A 22,746-nucleotide genomic window follows, 5' to 3' on the forward strand; every position below is an offset into this window, starting at 1 on the left:
GAGGGATTCCATCATGGAGGACACACGTTAACAGGATGATCTGAATTTAAAAATAAAGTGGGAGGGCATTCCCTTGTGGTCCAGTGGTTAAGACCTGGGCTTTCACTGCCAAAGGCCTGGGTTCGATCCCTTGGTCAGGGAACCAAGATCCCACAAGCTGTGTGGTGTGGGGGAAAAAAAAAAAGTTGGATTTTTCTAACAGAAAGTAAGTCTGGTTGGACTGATTGATAGACTTGTTGCTGAGGCTGTTTAGATTCCCTGACAGACATCTTCTTTATATTGAATGAGCTAAATTCACAGTTCCAAGATTTTGAAACAAACTTCATGTGTTTAAGCATGCCATTTTAAGATTACATATTTTTAATCACATTGATAACAAAAATTGAGCTTAATGATATTTCAGTTTTGCCAACCTTTTCTGAGTATATCAGGAATGAAAATATGCTTCCAAAGTAAGAGTAACTGGTTGCAGAATTATTTACAATAACCAAGATACAGAAGCAACCTAAGTGTCCATCAGCAGAATGGCTAACGAAGATGTGATACATGTACACAATGGAATATCGCTCAGCCATAAAAAAGAATGAAATCTTGCCATTTGTGACAACATGGATGGACCTAGAGGGTATTATGCTAAGTGAAGTAAGTCAGAGAGAGAAAGACAAATGCTGTATGATCTCACTTATGTGGAATCTAAAAAGCAGAGTGATAGATACAGAGAACAAACGTATGGTTGCCAGAGGGGAGAGTGGTGGGGGAAGGAGACAAATAAGTGAGGGAGATTAAGAGATACAAACTTCCAGTTGCAAAATAAATGAGTTACAGGTATGAAATGTACAGCGTGGGAAATATAGTCAATAATTGTGTAATATCTTTGTATGGTGTCAGATGGTAACTAGACTCATGGTGACCATTTTGAAATGTCTTGAAATATTGAATCAAGATGTTGTATAACAGGGACTACCATAGTATTGTAGGTCAATTATACTTCAAAAACAAATAAGCAAACAAACAAAAAACTCATAGAAAAAGAGATGGGATTTGTGGTTACCAGAGGTAGGGGATGGGGGAGGGTGACTTGGATGAAAGCAGTCAAAAGATACAAAGTTCTAGTTATGAGATAAATAAGTACTAGGAACGTAGTGTATAACATGATAAATATAATCAACACTGCTGTATGTTATATATGAAAATTGTAGGAGTAAATTCTAGGAGTTTTCATCACAAAGAAAAAATTTTTTACTATTTAATTTTGAATCTCTGTGAGATGATGGATGGTCACTAAACATGTGATAATCATTTCACGATGTATGTAAGTCAACTCATTATGCTGTACACCTTACGCTCATGCAGTGCTGTATGTCAATTGTATCTCAAACAAAAAAACACAAACAAACAAAACAATGTAAGAGTGGTATAATTAAGAGTCACTGGGTAAATCTTGGTAAAACTTTTTGGGGTACTCCTAGAGAGTGAGAAAAATGAGCGACTCTAATGATTGAATAACAAATCCCGCTGCAAGTCAAATGGTTTCCAGTTCTCTGCCTTGAGCAAAACTGAAGGAGTTCTTAACTAAATTGTCATCTGATAGGTGAAAAGTACGATTTTTGGCATACGATTTAGAAGGAGCTCAAAGGATTGAGTGCTATTGCTATAAGAGAATTCCTTCCTGTTTCTACCTACTTTTAGTGTTTTTGTTTGTTTGTTTGTTTGTTTGTTTGTTTGTTTTGCGGTACATGGGCCTGTCACTGATGTGGCCTCTCCCGTTGCGGAGCACAGGCTCCGGACGCGCAGGCTCAGCGGCCATGGCTCACGAGTCCAGCCGCTCCGCGGCATGTGGGATCCTCCTGGACCGGGGCACGAACCCGTGTCCCCTGCATCGGCAGGCGGACTCCCAACCACTGTGCCACCAGGGTAGCCCTCTACCTACTTTTAATATAAGGCAATGTTTGTCAGCACTTGAATGTATAAAACAAAGAATGAGAATACAATTGTTGCCAAACCTGTCTCATTCATCCCCAAATACGTGAGTTCATTGGAAAAAACACAAAAATACACACCTTCATCTACCTCATTGACATATGCACCATTCCAGTCTCTGTCCCCATCTTCATGTTGCCTTCTCCTTGGTGTGCGCGTGTCAGGTCTCTCTATGCCTCCCTCCACAAGGATAAATGTGATTACCTTTAGGGCACAAATAATGCAGGATAGTAGCTCCATCTCAAGACCCTTAGCACAATGACACTTGCAAAGACCCTTTTTCCAAATGATATAACATTGACAGGTTTCAGGGGTCAGGACCCACTATCTTTGGGAGCATTATTTGGTCTACTAAACCTGGTAAAGTGATGTTAGCCTGGTTGTAACAAGCAGTCCGTCAGTTACTGAAACTTGTCTGCTGTGTGGGTGCTGGTCACAGGGTTCCTAAATGGCCACAGGGTTACCTCCAACTACCAACAACCTCAACTTGATGACCCCTCAAACTCCAGGTGTCTGCCTGAGATATATAGAAATCTGGAGGAAGCTATTTCAGACCCTTGTTAGAGGGGGGTGTATGGATGGAAATAGGCCAGTGGGTTCCAGAACTTAGCCTGGAAGGGAATGATGTGGGTTCACAAGGGAGAAAGGGAGACTCATTCATCAAATACTGTTCTATGCCAGGGATGTCATGTTCCAATGGCCAGGGATTCCTGGAAGCCTAGGTATCCTCAGGGGGTTTCTGTGTCGAGGAAGAACAATTTTCTAGGCCACAGAATGACTCTTTGAGGCCCCCATTGAGCTGGACAATCCGTAGCCATGTCTCCTAAATGTGCCCCCTGAATGGTGCTGAGAAAAGAGAGAGAAGAGGACCGGGGGAAGCAGAAGAGAACAGGAATTCATGCTTTGTTTTGGATGCTGTTGCAGAAGAAAGCCAAATAATGAGAGAGACGGGATGCGAAACCTTGATGGAGACCCTCCATCTCTGTGGTGCTTCCTGTGGACAAATGGACGCGAGCGGCAAACATTCTATGTCTTTCAAGACAGCCACACACATGGGTTACTATTTTTGGAAACTTCTCTGTGAAGACCCTGCATGCGGTAAGCCCCCATTAAACATTTGTTGATGTCTTGGTGTTTCCACTCTGAAAAGAAGGGCTTCAGCCATGCAAAATACTTTACGCTGGGTAGAGGGTGGATCCTTTTTATTCTGTCCTGACATTTGCTGCACTAAGAACCCTGGGATTCTAATTCAGGCAATTTCACATTGTGTTTGGATTAGCACTGAACTCTTTTGAACCAAGACAGATGGTGGATAAAGGGTTTTCTTTGGGGTTTTAAAAGCATCGTCTCTATCCATTTGTGGTGTTTAGTCCATTCTGAGTCAATCAATTCAAATAAATGACTCAACGCTTTACTCCTTTCGTAATCTTTTGATTTATCTTCTTGATGCTTCTAAGCTATTTTGCATTTTTTTATTTTCCACTCCTTCACACACACACACATGCGTGCACGCACAGACACACACAGTGTGCTGTTCCTCATAACTTGGTACCAGCTGCAATGTGACTAATAGGCAATTACAGTTTCCTCTTGGGAGTCAATGGAATATTAAGTATTAAGAGTCCTCTAATTAGGTGTGAGTGTTTGGGTAATGGGTTTTTTGGGGGGCCACGCCCCCGCTTTGGGCAGGTTCCTAGGTCCCCAACCAGGGATGGAAGCCACGCACCCTGCAGTGGAAGCACAGAGTCTTAACCACTGGACTGCCAGGGAAGTCCCTACCTACTATAATCCTTCCAGAGCAGGACCAAACCAGGGGCGCTCCTGACTAGCCCAGAGGGTGCACAGTTGAAATCTAGGTCTGGCTCTGGTACTAATTCACTACGAGACTTCTCTGCCCACAGGACTTAGCCCAGCAGTTCTCTGCCGGGGGCTTTGTGCTTCGCCTTCTGCCTGAGTCTCCTCCCCTGAGTGTCAGATCCCAGCCTTCATGCCGTCCTTCAGGGATGTCTTTCCTGCCCCTGAGTCTAGAGTAGATTCCCCTGCTACGTTACTATTTATCCATTTATTTGAGTACCTAATGCATCCCACGTGACGTGCTAGATGCTGGGCACGTAGTGTGACAAGAACGCGGCCCCCACGGAGCGTGGGCACCGAGTGGGGAGGGGGGATGGGTGTCAGACACACAACACTGCCCTCAATAGAGCCCAACCGTGATAAGTGCACCAAAGGCAAAGAGCGGAGTATGATGAGGAAATTCACCGAGAACATAAAGGCGCTGACCCCACTCAGACCTCAGGTCCACGTGAGGCGGTGGAGCCCTGTGGCCATTCTTCCCCAGGCGAATACCCCACAGCTCTTTCTCTGATCCTTTCATGAAACATGACGTACAAGGCCTACTGAGCATCAGCACGTGATGTGGCTCTGCTCCCAGCCCCGGGCCTTGCCAATCCTAGCCACCGTCTAGCCTGCGGTGGGCACGGGCTTTGTATTAGGCTCGAGTACTTCTAGGAGTTTAAGGAGATTAATTGACTGGGATCAGCAGAAGGCACTTCGAGGTTAATCGAGAGCAGGCTGTGATGGGTGATCAAGGAATCGACCGTGAAGCAGGAACAGGAAGCTGAGTAAAGGAAAGGTCTGTGTGCGAACATAAACTGTGGTGGGTTCCTAGTTTCTCTTTCAATGAATGCTGGAAAGATGGCAGCCAATGGCTGTGCCTGTGCTGTACAACATAGTCCACAGCTGATAGAACTACAGATGAAGGAGACAAACACCTGACTAAGCTGGGCTGGAGTGTTGGGGCTTCCAGCCACGGTTGACTGGGTCAGAGGGAGCACCCATCCCACGGTGGACCAATCAGAATGCTTCTGCAGGGTTTTCCAAATTGGAGCTAAGGAAACGGGCCAACAGTCTGGTCCCAGGAAGGGAGGTCCTGTGGAGGAAGCCAGTCTGCAATAGCAGAAAGGAGGAGAGAAGGGAGGTGCTGTGAAGAAAAAGCAGCACAAGTGTGAGACAGAGAGAGAGGAAGAGAGAAGGAGAAACAGGGAGAGCAAGATGGTAAAGAATGATTGAGCTATTATTCTTGGCATTATTCTAGGGGTTTCTGAGGCTCAGAAGGACCCCCTACCTTTACCATGACTTGGTTGTTTAATTCCTTTAAAAAAATCCTTCCTTTCTCTAAACTGGATTCAGTTGTGTTTTTTTGTTTTTGTTTTTTTTGGCTGTGTTGGGTCTTCACTGCTGCACACGGGCTTTCTCTAGTTGTGGTGAGCAAGGGCTACTCTTCATTGCTGTGTGCAGGCTTCTCATTGTGGTGGCTTTTTGTTGCAGAGCACGGACTCTAGGTGCACGGGCTTCAGTAGCTGTGGCACGTGGGCTCAGTAGTTGCGGCTCGCAGGTTCTAGAGCGCAGGCTCAGTAGTTGTGGCACACGGGCTTAGTTGCTCGACAGCATGTGGGATCTTCCCAGACCAGGGCTGGAGCCCGTGTCTCCAGCATTGGCAGCCGGATTCTTAAACACTGCACCACAGGGAAGTCCCTCAGTTGTGTCTTTGTTACTCAGTATCCCAAAGAGTCCAAATGAGAGTAGATTATTAGCTAGAGGGCAAAAGGCAGGCCAGGACACACACAGCTCCAGGCAATGACATCAAAGACACAATTCAGTGACACAATTCAGCCAAGTCACTCCCACTTCAGTAATTATTACTTCAGAGAAATTATTTGAAGATATTATTTTGAACAAACTAATATCTCACAGATATCCAATGTTGACCTTAATTATTTTTATTATAATTCTAATTCAACATAATTTAGCAAATATTTCTTAAGTCCATAGTAAGCATCTAGAACATAATCCTGTTCTAGGAACCTGAAAGAAGGCAATGGCCAAAAGAGACAGAAATCTCTATCCCCCATTCTAGCAGGGGATAAGTAAACCTGAATGCATACATATATCTATGTAATATCCTTTGGCTTTTCATTCTTAATATTAGCTGTATGCAAACTATTAAACCAAAATGCATTTACAAATTTTTGCAAACCTATAAAATTGATCACATTAAAATTAACAACATAATTTCGTATGGCAAATGATATGATGGTGCTAAAATTAAATTGTTTCGATTGGGCTTAATTGTAGAAAGATATAGCTTGGAGTCTGGTTGTATACTTGATCTTCTTCTGTGTTTTGTTCTCAATAAGGCTAATGATTGCGTGTATTATAAAGAATTGCATAAATATATTCAAGATTCTGCTAGTTTAGAATATAAGACCTCAAGTCTTTTTTGCAAGCAGAATTCAAATGCAGGTTTTCGTTATGGGTCACCTGATTACTCTGTAAAACTCTCTCATTCATCTGAAGGTAAGACTCGCCAGCTTGAATTATGAAACTCAGCATTGAAGGGGTAACGACTCCATACGTTGCTGGTAGTAAGAGCAGAAGAATTTTCCCTTTGCCTGGTTGTTACCATAGTTACTCCTAATGAACTGTTTCGGCAATTGGTCTGTGCAAGGAAGTGTAAGCATCTTCACCTGTGATTAAGAGCGTTGTTAGTATTTAATAAGTGCCAGGAGCTCTTCTAAATGCTTTATGGGAGTCAACTCAGCCAAGCCTCCAACAGCCCTTCAAAACAGGGACTTCTGTCCGTCTCTGTGTACAGATGAGGGGACACTGAGACAGAGAAAGGTAGGGTAACTTGCCCAAGGTCAGCCACAGAGTAAGTGACAGAGCTGGGATTTGAACCCAGGCAAGTATGGCTCTAGAGCCTACCATCCACATCCCTTCAGGGTACTGCCACCGAATGTGGTAGCAACTATCACAGTGTAGGTTCTTCATAATCTGGCAGGAGGATGGTCCTGGGTGCCCTGTCACGACTCCGTTCCCCCACCAATCTTCTCTCCTGGAACTACTGAGAAACATTCATTTATCCATCAAAGCTTTACGTCATTTGGCCTCCATTGGGCTAGAACAGATGAAAAATGCAGTTGCACATTCTGACACTAAAATTACATAGATCAGGGATCAACAAACCATGACCTGCGGGTCAAATCTCGCCTGCTGCCTGATTTTGTCACTAAAGTTTGATTATGAGCACAGCCACGCTCATTCATTTGTGTCGTTTATGTATTGTCTATGTCTGTGTTTGCACTCCAGGACTGAGTTATGTAGTCGCAATAGAGACCACATGGCCCCAAAGCCTCAAATATTTCCTACCTGGCCCTTTACACAAAAAGTTTGATGACTCTTTATCTAGATGAAATTAATTATGTTCCTATTATTGTTTATAGACCCTCATCAAAATGAGAACACATAATTTCCCATAGAGAACTCAGGGGACTTGGATGTCAGTTAAAGAAACATTTTAGAAGTTAGTTATGGGAAATGCAGGCTTTGGGTGTTTTAGTGACTTTGAAAGGCAGAGCAAAGTAAAGCATTCCTTTTTTTTTTTTTGGAGGAATTTGTAAACTGAATGCACTACCCTACCCGCCCTGAGGGTCCTGAGTAGCTCTTCACACATGGCAGGCACGTTTCTCCATTTGGATCAAGACCTGTAATGCCATCTCCTCAACATGTGTAGGACTATACTTCCTACCTCCCTTGTTGGTTGGATGGAGCCATGTGATTCTTCTGGTCAATGAGTCCTGAACAGAAGTGATTTGTGCCTTTTTGAGCTGGAGCATTTAGTGATCAGTACGAGACCCTCCTGAATTCTTCCTTTCCAACACAACAGTTGGTGACATTCAAGATGGTGGCTGCCCCATGAGCCAGGGCTCCTTAGTGACCATCATTAGCAAGGCCTTCTTACCCACGGATGCTTAGCGTGAGCAAGCTATGAACCTCTGTGTGAGTTTGCTAGGGCTGTCATGACAAAACACCACAGTTTGGATGGTTCAACCACAGATATTGATTCTCTCGTGGTTCCACCAGTTAGAAGTCTGAGTGCAACGTATCAGCAGCATTGGTTCCTTCTGAGGCTGTGAGGGAGGAATCTGTTCCAAGCCTCTCTCCTTGGCTTGTAGATAATCATCTTCTCTTTTTATCTTCATATCATCTTCCATCTATGTGTTTCTGTGTCCAAATTTTCTTATGAGAACACCAGTCATACTGGATTAGAACCCATCCTAATGACCTCATTTTAGTTTAGTTATCCCTTCAAGACCTTCTCTCCAAACATGGTTGCATTCTGAGAGACTGGAACCTAGGACTTCAACATATAAATTTGCGGGGGTAGGGGAGAGGACAGAATCCAACCCATAACAAGCTTTACTGTTTTAAGCTACTGAGATGTGGGCGTTGTCAGTCACCACAGCATAACCCAGACTATTCTGACTAATACAAAGGAACAATCACCCAGAGACTCAAAATGACAGCTTCTTTGAGTTGTCTATGCATATTTATGGCCCTATTAAAAACCACATGGGGGACTTTTTTTTTTTTTTAAGTTACATGTGTCACAAGCATGAATAAATTAGCCCACAGCAGTATTCTTAGAGCTGGAACATTATTTTCTTTTTCCATTTTAGGCAGCTGAGGACCAGAAAAGACAAATGTCTCTCTCTGGCAGACAGGGAAGTCCCAGCCCCAGGATGACTCCCAGTCACGTGCACATGCCAGCAGCCTGGCCTCCTTTCTGCCTCACCGGGACCCCAGATGGCCCTGCCAGTCACCCAGGCAGCCTTTCCTCCCCTCTGGCTGGACCTCTCAGTGACTCCATAGAGCCTGTCAGGCCTCCTTAATGGTTATGAACTTGAGATGCCTCCTGCTCACTGAGATGTTACCATCTGACTTCTGACAGATTAATTCATTAATCACCTGTTTGAGTTTTTCCACTTCATATTAAACCTCACGTCCTATTTCCTCATGGTTATGAATTGGTCAGAGAGCTTAGAGGCGCTCACTCCTTCTCCAGGGGGCGTCCTTCAGACTCTGAGGGATTCCCCAGGGAAGGAAAATACTCTCTGTATTAGTTACCTGTAGCTGCTGTAACAATGATCACAAGCTTGGTGACTAGAAACAAACAAACGAAAAAGGTGTATTCTCTCACAGTTCTGGAGGCTAGAAGTCCAAAATCAAGGTGTCATCTTGATTGGGTAATTATTAATGAGTACCCAATTAATAATGGGAAATTATTAGTAAGTATTATTAGGAATACTTATTTGTACTAGTATATCATAATAGTAATTTACATTAGTAATATTATCTTACATTATATAACTAATCAAATGCTGTCGTTTATTTAGTGCCTACAACTGGCTAGGCACTGTGCTAGTTTCTTATAAATGTCCCCATTTGATTTTCAAAATCAGCAATACATGTTCAGGACAAGGAAAACTTGTTTCAAAGTGGTTCTCTTGGGGAATAAAAAATAAGAATAAAATACCTCTCCCTTAGAGGGACTTCCCTGGTGGTCTAGTGGTTAAGACGCTGCACTTCCAGTGCCCCCACTGTAGGGGGAACTAAGATCCCACATGCCACTTGGTGCAGCCAAAAGATAAATAAATAGATAAATAAATAAAACAATAAAAGTGATTCTCTTGAAAAAATCTAAAGGTGTCAACGGACCACAAGCCCAGTTAGTGAGTAACACCCTCAGCACGTGTGGCTGCTAAAGGGGGGCACAAATGAGAGCTGTTTTCATGACACTGTGGTGACTAGATCAAGGGTAGTAAATGGACCAAATTCAGCAAGAGGCTCCTTCTCGCACCCCACATTTTGTCTTTTTTAAAAAATGTGGTTGTTTATAATATTGTGTTAGTTTCAGGTATACAGCAAAGTGATTCAGTTATACATATATTTTTCCTATTTTTTCCAACTTAGGTTATTATAAGATATTGAATATAGTTCCCTGTGCTATATGGTAAATCCTTGTTGCTTGTCTATGTTCTATATAGTAGTTTGTGTCTGTTAATCCCATACTCCTAATTTATCCCCCCACCCTTTCCCCTTTGTTAACCATAAATTTGTTTTCTACGTCTGTGGGTCTGTTTCTGTTTTGTGTAGAAGTTCGTTTGTATCATTTTTTCAGATTCCACATGTAAGTGATATCATACATTTGTTTTTCTCTGTCTGACGTACTTCACTTCATATGATAATCTCTAGGTCCATCCATGCTGCTGCCGATGGCATTATTTCATTCTTTTTTATGGCTGAGGAATCAAAATATCTCCATTGGATCCTGGCTGGCTTCTTCCTCCTTGGAGAAGGCTTGAAATTTCTGGGAGAAAAGCTTGAATCTCCCCCTTTAGCTCTCTCTCCCTCCACATTAACACACAACCCTGGAGCAGCCACCCCTGGGCTCCATGTCGTGACCCTGCTTCCTCCTGGGGCACCCCAAAGTCCTCCTCCCACCCTCCCACCAAGAATGGCCCAGCCCCCCAAGTTATAACCCTTTGACTCCTACTCCAGGAGCTGGCTGCACCTCTTTCTGCTTGAGTCCCTCTTCCTTGAGGGTCTGTCCAGGAATGAAGACCAATGAAGATGGGGTATAAGGAAGGAGATCTGACTCCTCATGCTAACTAAGCATTAAAAGAGAGGCAGACGGAATGGGGTGGGAGTCGACCACCAGGCCAGGTGGGAACAGCTGGAGGAGAAGGCGGTATTCAACTTAGAGAAGACTTTGGGGATCTCAAGAGCTGAACCCAAACAATGATCATTCTTTTTAAATTTTCTTTTTTGGCCACACCCCACGGGATCTTAGTTCCCTGACCAGGGATCAAACCTGGGCCCCCTGCAGTGGACGCACAGAGTCCCGACTACTGGACGACTAGGGAATTCCCAAATAACGATCATTCTAATCGCCATCTCTTGGATAAATACTTGGTTCCAGGCTCTATTCTCCATGTTTTACGTACATCATGCTTATTGACTTTAACTTTCACAAGAACCTTCTGAAAATTCAAGGCCGCTCCTTAAAGATAAGTAAATCAAGGCAAGGAGGGCTTAAGCAACTGATTTGAGATCCAATAGTTCAGTTAATGTCGAGGCCAGCATTCTTCCCTGGGAAGGTGTAACTCCACTCTCACCATCAAGAGGGAGAGAGCAAAGACGTGTATTATGTTTCACACCAGAAGACGAATGTAGGAACAACGGGCCAACGGTCCAGGTAAGCAGATTGCCGGCTCTGTGCAGCGGAGAATTCTATAACGGTTAAAGTTGTCTGCTAGCAGGTGGGCGGCCTTGAGCCTCCCTGAGACTCCTGTCACAGAGCGCCCAAGCAGAAACCAACAGCCATCTGCTGTGGATATATTAAGGAATTCCTCCCTGGCATGAAGTTTGGGCCGGGAAAACGTGCCGAGAGGCTATACGTGCTTCGTTCGATGGAACACTGACCGATCCGAGGCAGTGCTACAATAGGCTGGCAACTCTGATTTCCAGAGCCTGAGAAACTCCTCTGCAATAGAAAATCCGTAACAGTCAATGTCTTCGGCATCTTACCATCCAGACCAGAGAAAAGCAGTATTTGACCATGTTCATTTCCCGGCTGCCTCTCTTTCTCGTTTAGGATTAATTTTACATGCGTTATATTTTCTTTTCCTTTATACACCCAGGAACAGTAGTGTGCTTATATTCTCGTTAGGGCATTCCTGAGACATGAATAAGGCCTGGATTCTCCATTCCTTTCGAATGACTCCATGAGTGCCGAGTATCAATTCACACACTTGATTCTACAGCAAGGTTTTGGTTTCTCAGGCTGTTGTGCTGAGAATCTGGTCTGAGAACTTCCTGGCATCCTCTGCTTCATCACGGTTTCCCATTTTCCATGGTGTTGGATGTCTTCATTCTAGAGGCTTAAGAACACTGGTACAGGAAAAGGGCAATCCAAATTCAATAGTAATAATAGAAAAGCCACTGACACCTCCTGAGTACTTTCTGTGCACTAGCTCCCTGAGTACTTAAATATATTAACTCATTTCACCTTCGAAATAACCCCATAGGTAGGTACTATGCTAATTGTCCCCATTATAAAGACGAGGAAACAGAGGCATGAGAAGGTTAAGTGATTTGCGAGGATTCGGATCCGGGTAATTGAGTTCTATTAACCCCACCCTTAATCCACACTTTCCTATTTTGAGCTGTGGGTCTGCTGGAAGCTGAGGGTCCCTGGGTGAGCTGTCCACTTCCCCAGGCTGTGGCTTCCTCATCTGTGAAGCCCTGTCCAGGTTCCCCGCCACCTCCAGCTCTGAGATTCCAGGAAGCAGCAATTTCCGGGCTGTGACACTGTGTCTGCACGGGGCTCTGCATTGCCCCGTGTGCCAGCCAAGAACCCTCCGTTCACCTAATAGGAAGGTCTCCTTGTCTGTTTTGGGTGCTCTCCAGGCGTGAAAATGACGTCATTTGACTCAGAAATCCATCCCATAGTGAGGCTCCCTTTTTCTGGGCCAACTACAGCTCATTTCCCGCACTCATTCCCATGTGCAGCTGGAGAACCAGGGCTCAACACGTATTAAAACACCTTCCACATCCTGAGACTTTCTTATGAGCATTCCCTAACTTCCTACTGACAAAGTACACCGTGAATCCTACACGTTAGCTTCATTGCTGCCTTCACCCAATACACATTTCTCGAGGGCCTCTCGTGGGCCAGGTACTGGGATAAACTCCGTGTTTATGTGTTTACACTTCGGTGAAATTCGATTTGGGCAGCTGTGTAAGGCTTTGCTAGCTGCCGTAACAAAAATCTCCACATTTTAATGGCTTAACAAATAAAAGGTTATTTCTCGTTCAGGTAAAGTGTAAAACTGGTTCTGCCCCAGGTTCTTTCCTTTTTGTGGCTCCACCCTCTCCTGGGGTGTGGGAATCACTTACACTCAGCTGCCTGGTGGGAAATGAGCCAAAGCAGAGAGGCAACACCCTTCTCCTAACCACCTTTGCCCAGAAGTGACACATCCCCTCTGCTCACTTTGGTGAAGATCTGGATGTGGAGGCTGGGGTGGGTGGATGGAGGTGGGGTGCTGAGAAATGTCACCCCAGCTCGGCAGCCTCTTCCCAGAGGGCAGCTCCTCTCTTGGGTTGCAGCTAGTGTGGCCGATCTGCGGCCAGGGTACCAGAAGGCGCCCGCCGGGGACTTCTGTACTCTCCTGTGGAGTTTCCCCAGGCAGGTATGCCCTATGTCAGTGATGCTGACATTGCTCAGCATAGCTTTGGCAACCCTTTCTGGAAATTTTAAAGCAATTGGGGAACAAAAGATCTTTCTTGAGAAATCCCTCAATGGTGGCAATATGCATTCTTTGTGCCCTGATTTAATTATTGCAAATTAGACACGAGCCATTCAGAGCCCAGTCTGGAGCATCAAGCAGAGGCTCCGTCGTGCTGTTTTGAATCAAAGGCAAAATGTACCAATAAAGTGAAGAGATTGATCTCGCTTCTGTGCCCGCTGCATCGGCTCTGAAAGCCATTCTGTGAGAGGTGCTGAGCTCCCAGAGTTTCGAGCAAGAGCAGGACTGTTTGATGAAGGCAGAGGGAGGGAGGAAGCTGGTCTTCTTGGTGTCAGAGGATCTGAATATTATCAAATGTATAACCCAGGACAAACTCCCATCTCTCCCTGGGCCTCAGTTTCCTCATCTGTAAATTGAGGAGGGAGGGGGTGGATTAGATCACTGCCCGCCTTTCTTGAAGCTCTGACATTTGAGATGCTAAGGACAAAGTTTCCAATACCACCTCCTATCCACATGGGTCAGCACCAGAGCGCTTATTTTCAATACGGCCTCATTATTGCTAAACTCAGCCTTGTATTTCCAGTTACTTTGTACACCATATGTTCTAGTTGAGAAGCTCAGGCTGGAAGACCATCTATCAGGGTGCTTGTGGGTCATGTGTGATGCTGGAACAGCCTCGGAACCTCCACTTCTTCAAACATGAACTGGAAAAGTAATATTTCTTCCCTGGGGGTGTAGCATAATCAGGGAACGCGGTGTGTTAGTCCAACACATGGAACCAGAAAGCACCAGTCGATACTCACTGCTAGGAATGAGTGATTTGGACTCTTGCTGTCACCCATCTTCCTCCCAGATCTGCTCTGTAATATCCCGGCCAGTGGTCTGGTGGATGGGACCCCTCAGCACGTCCCTTGAAAGAGGACTCAATGCTTCGTTCTTTGGATAGTGCTGTTTTAAAAAACCTTATTTTATAGGAGATGATAATGATAGCTAATAACTACTATTCCCTGTTTCAAGCTCCTCTTCTCAGGGCCTGCCATAAATAGCAGTCTCTTCTGTGAGGCAGCCCTCACATGCAGAACGCCAGGTACAGACTCCCTACGGTTTCTCCAAAGTCTTCATGTTTGTACTTTCTCAGTTGTTCCTCTCATAAATATGAATTCTTGTTCTTCCCCATTCTGACTGCTCTTTGAATAGGAACCAGCTTGTCTTTACTTCCCTTAAACTGGGCATGTGGAATGAAACCGTAGGTGTCATTGGGCCTGAACCCAACAGAATAGGAACGTCTCAGGGTTTCAACCTGGGCTGCATGTTGGAATCACTTGGAAACCTTTTCAAAATCCTGACGCTCAGGCTGCATCCCATATCGTTTATATCAGCTTCCTTGAGAATTGGACATGAATATTTTTTTAAGGCTTCTAGGTGTTTCTGGTGTACAGCCAAGATTGGGAAACACTGTGCTAGGTCCTTGTCCCTGATAACATGGTCTAATATTACAGTCAATTTTTGCCAGTTTCATTCATCACAATGTCATATTTAGAAAAATCACCACATCTTTTTTTTTTTTTTACTAAGCCATGGATCTCCAGTTCTTCTTTGCACATCTCTATCATGGATAAAACTGTGAGCAAGACTAGTCCAAATCAGAGCCTGTCAAAACCACAGTGAGAGACCACCCCACACTCATTGGATGGCTATTATCAAAAAACGGAAAGCAAGTATTGGCGAGGATGTGGAGAAAATGGAACACTTGTGCACTGTTGGTGGGAATGTAAAATGGTATACCTGCTGTAGAAAACAGTATGGCAGTTCCTCAAAAAGTTAAACACGGAATTACCATGTGATCCAGCAATGCCACTCCCCAAAGAAAGTTAAAGCAGGCGCTCAAACAGATATTTGTTCACCCATGTTCATAGCAGCATTATTCACAATAGCTATATGGAAACAACCCAAGTGTCCATCAGTGGATGAATGGATAAACAAAATGTTGTATATACATACAGTGGAATATTACTCAGCCTTAAAAAGGAATGAAATTCTGACACATGCTACATGGACAAGTCTTGAGGACATTATGCTAAGTGAAATAAGTCAGACACAAGAGTGGAAATGATTCCACTTATATGGGGTACCTAGAGTAGGCAAATTCAGAGACAAACATTAGAATACAGGTTACCAGGGTCCGGAGGGAAGAGAGGCTGGGGCTACAGAATTTCAGTTTGGGAAGATGAAAGATTTCTGCAGATGGATCGTGGTGATGGTTGCACAACATTGTGAGCGTACTTAATGCACCGAACTATATACACTTAAAAATGGTTAAAACGGTAAATTTTATGTTGTGTATATTTTGCCACAATTAAAAAAAAAACAGCCTGAAGGCTGCCTCTGAACACTCTTCTCCAGTTATCAGTGCCTGAGTCAGAACACTTGGAACATAACCATTCAGTCTGTAGCACAGAGCAGGTGATAGATAATTGTGAATAAAAATAAGTAAATGAGCCTGATGTAAATTTTCCATCTACATCATCATTTTCTTCTCATCCACCTGGTACGTGTCAGCGTGTTCACTAACCTATTAGTGTACCTATTAATTTACCAGCTTAGTCACCTGTCAAGGAAGGAAGTGAGGTTGGCTGAAATGGTACAGATGAACCGGTTTGCAGGGCAGAAATAGAGTCACAGATGTAGAGAAGAAACGTATGGACACCAAGGGGGGAAATGGGGGGGGAGGGGGTGGTGGGATGAATTGGGAGATTGGGATTGACATATATACACTAAGATGTACAAAATGGATAACTAATAAGAACCTGCTGTATAAAAAAATAAATAACATAAAATTCGAAAAAAAGAACAGTCGGTGCAAGGTGTTGCGCGTCAGGACCTGTGGGAGCCTGCAGGGAACTGAGAAGCTCCCTGTGGGGTCCGCGACAGTCTCCCGTTCCGAACAGACACCTGGAGCGGCCTGCGGGGGCCCCTCGTGACAAGTATCCGAACGTAACGAGCCACTCCTTTTCCGTGTTTTTGCTTATCTCTGTGCATATAATGCAAAAGTATCCGCAACTGAGCCGCCCATGACAACAGCGGGTTCAGTGAAGGGAAGCTTCTCTGTGGTGTGTAGCGCCCTCTAGTGTTTGTCAGGGGAAAAGGTCAGAAAAACAGGCTTTGAAAACTTTCCTCCTGTATCTGGCCTTTTTGTCACACAATTGGGTTTGTCCTGCGATTTCCAACAGCTATCTGTTGTACCTATAACATTCTGATGAAAAATTGCATGTGTCATTATGAAACCATCTAGGACTATTTAAATTAATTGTCTACCAAAAAAAAGGAAAGAAAAACTATGATGTTTTTCTGTTTGTTTTTAGTTCTCAGTTTACCAAGACGGTGGTCTATGGAGATAAAAAATCTTCTTATGTCATAGGGTTTATTAAGGAGCAAAATTAATTCCCATTTGTTCCTAAACCCTCCTGCTTTCATTATTTCCCCACAAAGTTCCAGAATATTTCTTGTATTACCACAAAGCTAAGGGGGTTTTCCTTTTCATCTAAAACTGGAGAACTACTACAACAGATCTGCTTTAGTTACTTATTTTTATTTATTTATTTTTGGCTTTTTAAAAAATTAATCAATTTATTTATTTTTGGCTGCGTTGAGTCTTCGTTGCTGCGTGCGGGCTTTCTCTAGTTGCGGCGAGCAGGGGCTACTCTTCGTTGTGGTACGCGGGCTTCTCATTGTGGTGGCTTCTCTTGTTGAGGAGCGCAGGCTCTAGGCGTGCGGACTTCAGCAGTTGTGGCTCGCAGGCTCTAGAGCTCACGGGCTTAGTTGCTCTGCGGCATGTGGGATCTTGCAGGACTAGGGCCTGAACCCCTTTTATGGCTTTTTATTTTATTTTTTAAACATCTTTATTGGAGTATAATTGCTTTACAATGGCATGTTAGTTTCTGCTTTATAACAAAGTGAATCAGTTATACATATACATATGTTCCCCTATCTCTTCCCTCTTGCGTCTCCCTCCCACCCCCCCATCCCACCCCTCTAGGTGGACACAAAGCACCGAGCTGATCTCCCTGCGCTATGCGGCTGCTTCCCCCTAGCTATCTGTTTTACATTTGGTAGTGTGTATATGTCCATGCCACTCTCTCACTTCGTCCCAGCTTACCCTTCTCCCTCCCTGTGTCCTCAAGTCCATTCTCTACGTCTGCATCTTTATTCCTGTCCTGCCCCTAGGTTCGTCAGAACCTTTTTTTTTCTTTTTTAGATTCCATATATATGTGTTAGCGTACGGTATTTGTTTTTCTCTTTCTGACTTACTTCACAACAGATCTGCTTTAAAGGCGAAGTTTTCACAGCCCAGATCCTTCCCATCTAAGGTCTTGTTTGAATAGTTTTCTCTTAAAGAGAAGTGTCTTACTGTTAGTATTTCTGAGGCCACAAACTCTTGAGAAGTAATGAAAACTGTGGACCCAACCCCTTTCTATGCCCCTCAAATGCACACACACACACACACACACACAGAACTCCAGGAGACTCAGTCTCCCTGAAGCCCGATTCCAGGTTAAGAACCCAGAGGGGCCGCCTTCCCTTCAGCATGGAGGATGGAGCGCGTTTAGCATGGAGCTCCGGCCTTTCCTTGGGCGTGTAGCCAAAGTGGGTAGAGCTGTAATGAGCACGTGCATGACAGAGCAGCTCACAGATTCCAGGGTAGCTCACAAACATTATCTCATGACCCCTACAACCACCCAGTGAGCCCAGCAGGGGCAACGCAGGGCGGCCTCCACCAGGGGAAATATTAGAGGAATGCAGACGGAAAACAGGCTCTTCGTCATTATCATAACCAAATTGTTATAAAATGTTTGCCTTGCTTCTCCATTCCCATGAAGTCACTGTGCAGGGAAACAGGGGTAGGAATTGTCTTATAATGCCTTGGAGAGGCTGTGCTCATTCAGAGAAGTAACTGAGCTATACTTACCCAGGTGTTTGTGCGGTTGTCTACGAGGTAACAACTGAACACCAGGCCTGATGCTAAACGAATGGGTGGGTTTTTTTGTTTTCTGGGGTTTTCTGGCCTCGCCTCGCGGCTTGCGGGATTTTAGTTCCCTGACCAGAGATCGAACCCACGCCCCCCTGCGATGGAAGTGCAGAGTCCTAACCACTGAACCCCCAGGGAATTCTCTAATGGGTGTGTTTTCAGCTGGTGGGATATCCACCTCCCCAAAGCGTCACCATCTTCTTCACTACCCCTGTGGATGCCCAAGTCACGTCCAGGGCTGGTGGGACTCCCCCAGGGCAGTCCCTATTGTAGTCCTTTCTATGCTGTCCTGCAATGGTCGGTAAAGCATCTCTAGCTCTCACCAGTTCTCCTGCAGAGTAGGGACCATGTTATTTATTTCTTAGGCTCCACACATAGCACACAAGGCCTGACACATTATCTCAGTTTCAAACTCTACTCAAGAACCATCACCTTCCATGTTAGTCTAGGTCCTCCAAGAAGCAGCTACCAAGATGGAATTAAACGTGCAAGGATTTTAGCAGGGGAAGTGCCTTTGTGAGAAAAATGGGGAGGGCGTTGGGTGAGGCTGAATGCAGGAGGATGGGGGGGAAGGCTGGGTGGGAGACTCTTGGGTTGTCACGCCATCTAAGGAAGATTCGTCAAGATCATGTGAGGGGTCCTTCAAGACGGTGAGCCGAAGTCAGCCACGTAAGGAACGTGTGCCCCCAAACCTGTAGGCCTTGGTACCGTTTGCCACAGTCATCTGTGGGCTCGGAGCAGCCCATGGTCAGTGTGATCTTGGTGCAAACAGAGCGCCCTTGGTCAGTTACACTTCCTGCGGTTGGAGGTCTGTGAGTCCCTTCTCATGGCCATCACACCTTCTGTCCTGCCCACTCACTTCAGTTCTCCAGCCTTATCAAGCTCTCCAGTGCACCAGCCCCACCTTTCCAACATCCATCATTCCTTTGTATCTTCATTTGCCTTCTCAAGAAATTTAGGTTTCAGGGCCCGTCCCTAGAGTCTCTGTCTTGCAGACACCCTTACCTCTGCTGACCGTCTCTCAGTCTGAGATGCTCATCTGGTCTGTTACCCACACCCTCCTTCCTGACAGAACCCTCGTTTCGTTCATGGTGTTCACCATATTATCCTAAGCCAGGGATTCTCAAACTTGACTGTGAGTGTCAGTATCAACCTGAAAGGCTTTTAAAGTTTGCTGGACCCCATACCCAGAATTTCTGATTCAGCAGGTCTGCATGGAGGCCCAGGAATTTACTTCTTAGATACATTTTCAGGCGATGCTAACGCTGCTGGAAAAGCACTGGTCTAAATACATGCTAGTGACCCCATGGCCCTCCTGAAGGAGGCCTGAATGAAGCCAGCTAGCCCATGGCATTCCCACTGTCATTGTTGGCATCTGGAGGATAAGACCTGTGTTCCCTGGCTAGCAAAGGCTTTTTTTTTCCTCTCCTGCTCTACATGAATGAGGAAGCCAGTAGACCTAATTGCCCCTCGCAGACGTGTCATGAGCAAGACATAAGCTATAAGAAGAACGCAATCCGTGGACAGCAGAGTAGAGATAAAAGGAACCTGGATCCTTGATGAAATCGTTGAACCATGAAATCAGTCAACCTTGGAGCTTGACCCACCTCTGAACTTTAAGTTAAATAATTCATTTTCTTGTTGTTTAAGCTAGTTTGAGAGAGGTTTTCTGCTACTTGCAATCAAAAAAGACCCTAGCAGACGCACCTAGGAGAAATCAAACCCTGGTCTAACCCAGCCGTTCCTTGACTCTGCACCTACACCCTAAACAGCTGAATGCTTTTTTTAAATTGCACAAACCAAGTTGACTTGATTTACTTCAAAATTATGACCGCAGTTAGGATCTCACGTGGCACCTAGGAGTGCCTGGCAATCCTCCTACAATTGTCTTAAACATTCCCTTCCTTACTGTCTGTGAAGGTTATTTCACACTTTCTCCTCCCTCCTCAAATCACCCTCGCTCCCTGCCCCCTCAGTCAGCGGTACTTGCCTAGTGCTTCATAGAAAGGTGGAGGCAGTTAGAAAAAGCTGCTTCATTTCTTCCTCCCAGTCTATCCCCTCACATGGGATGATACTTGCATATTCCACCTTCCCTCCTGTTAGAGAGGAGGGAGGGTCCCCCCTCTTACCAAGGCCAACCCTTCCACTGTGCTTTGGATTTCAATACCTTTCTGCTCCCGAGAACTCTGGTCCTGCAATTAACCCCTTCTCTTAACCACATTGGCTTGCTTCTCAACCAGATCCTTCCCATCGGCAAATAAACATGGTGGGATAACATACGTCTTTCAAAAAATGTTCTCTCTTGATTCCTCCCTCCCTTGCCTGCCCCCTTTCCCACCTTCTGTTAACTTTTGAACCTGCCCCATTGGGCTTTCTTGCTGTCTGCCATTCTAGGGAAATGGACCTTCTCAAGGTCATCATCATGCCACATGGTGACCTGTGTCAAAGGCAATGGTTCTCAATCTTCACCCAACTACATCTTTCAGCAGCAGTTTATGCAGTTGACGTCTCCTTCCTTCTCAAAACACTTTCAGACTCTGTGCTTCTCCTCCCACTGCCCTGGCCTCTCCTTCTTTACTGATTCCTCCTCAGCTCCCCAACCTCTAAGTCTTGATGTTCTTAAGGACTTTTGTCTTTATCTCTACTTCTCTATATCCGTACTCTCTCTCTACATGGTCTCTTCTGGTCCCAGGGCTTTATATAGACAAATACATAACTTAAATTGATTGTTGTCCAACCCATAGCCTCCTGTCCCACAAGCACCAGACTCCCATCCAACTGTCTACCTGATATCGCCACTTGGATGTCTAACCGTCTTCCATACTTGAAGGTACACATGAAGGAATTAAAAGACCCAAAACCACACTGAACAAGCCAGCAATCATTGCAAATAATATGTAGGAAGGACTTGCACTGTCTATAAAAACATAGAGTTATCACACTATTTACTTGGACAAGCTCTGTATACTGTGTGGTTGTTGAATAGAACTACTTACAATACTTGCCACTCTCTTATACACCCATTATGTCTAATTCTTTTATGCTGCAGGAAGCAGAAAGCCTTTCTCTGGCATTGGTGTGATGACATGTCCTCTGTGTCTCCTCTCACGGGAGACAGGGGGTACCCACTCTTCACCCTGGTGAGTGTCCAGCTCAGCTCCATGGTCCAGCTGGCAACCGCTACCATATTGATAAAACATACATAACATAAAATTTACCATTTCAACCGTTATTAAGTATACACTTCAATGGAATGAAGTATGTTCACATTTGTATTAGTCCGCTCTAGCAGGCATAACAAAACACCATAGACTGGGTGGCTTAAACAGCAGAAATCTATTTCTCTCACAGTTACGGAGGCGGGAAGTCCTAGAACAGGGTCTGGCAGGTTCAGTTTCCAATGAGGGCTCTCCTCCTGGCTTACAGATGGCTGCTTTCTCCCTGTGTCCTCACATGGCCTCTTTCCTGTGTGTGTGTGTGTGTGTGTGTGTGTGTGTGTGTGTGTGTGTGTAGGTAGCCAGTAGCGGAGAGAGACACTTCATGATACTGGAGTAGGATTCTGGGCCCCAGGCTCTTTCCTGTTCCTCCCTTAGTAATAGAAGGCTTTTTCTTCTATCTTTTCCCCAGAATCAATAGGCCTTTTTCTTGGTCTTGGAGTGGAGGTTTGTTGCTCCTTCCCCAGCAGGTAAAACTTTTGCTCTGTAAGCAATGAGTCCACACAGGGACGTGGAGATTTATGCTGTATGACAACAGTGGTCAGACCCCTCCCACAGGCCCACCCCACCGAGGGTGCCTCTCTCTGGTCTCCCACTGTGCCCCCAATGGTCTTGTGAGCACCCCCATGGAAGCCTCTGGAAAAGAGCTGTAAATGAGTGCCAACTTCCCTTGTGTCTGGCTTTCTCCGGGGTGCTGTATTATCATACCCGTCCACACTCAGCCTTTAGCAAGTTGTTATAATTTTAGCTGATTTCTTCTTACCTGCTTACATGCTGGCTGGCGCCTCATCCTCCCACGGTCAGCCACTGGTGAAACAGTCCACGCATCCCACCTTAGGGCGGGTCCTTTCCCTCCTTGGAATTCCAGCAACTTAGCTGCCTTGCAGCATCTGCAGTGTGAAATGTCCAAGAAAAGTTACGATGCCGTAGCGTACCCAGCTTTCGCTTATTGTTAGGGTGGGATCAAAGCTCTTTTCAAGCCTTTAGCATCCTTGGCAGGAGAACCCTCAGACAGGTATTTTGAAGTCCAAATGAAGAAATGTAAGTGCAGTCATTGGATAGATTCTATAGTCTTGATAAAAGTTAAAGTGATTTCATTTACACGAAGGCAGCAGGTAAGATCTGTAGGAATACACCATGATTTGTTGTTTTTGTTTTTGTTTTTTTGGACCCTCTGTGCGGCTTGCAGGATCCTAGTTCCCCGACCAGGGATCAAACCTGGGCCCCCGGCAATGAAAGCAGCCTAACCACTGGACCGGCAGGGAATTCCCTGCGGCATGTGTTTTGGCAGGGTCTAATCCTCCACCTGTCGAAGAGGCACCAGGGACCCATTATCAAGACAGGTGGAGGGAATTGCCTGGTGGTCCAGTGGTTA

This window comes from Stenella coeruleoalba (assembly GCF_951394435.1).
Source record: "Stenella coeruleoalba genome assembly, chromosome: 14".
Taxonomy (NCBI): Eukaryota; Metazoa; Chordata; class Mammalia; order Artiodactyla; family Delphinidae; genus Stenella; species Stenella coeruleoalba.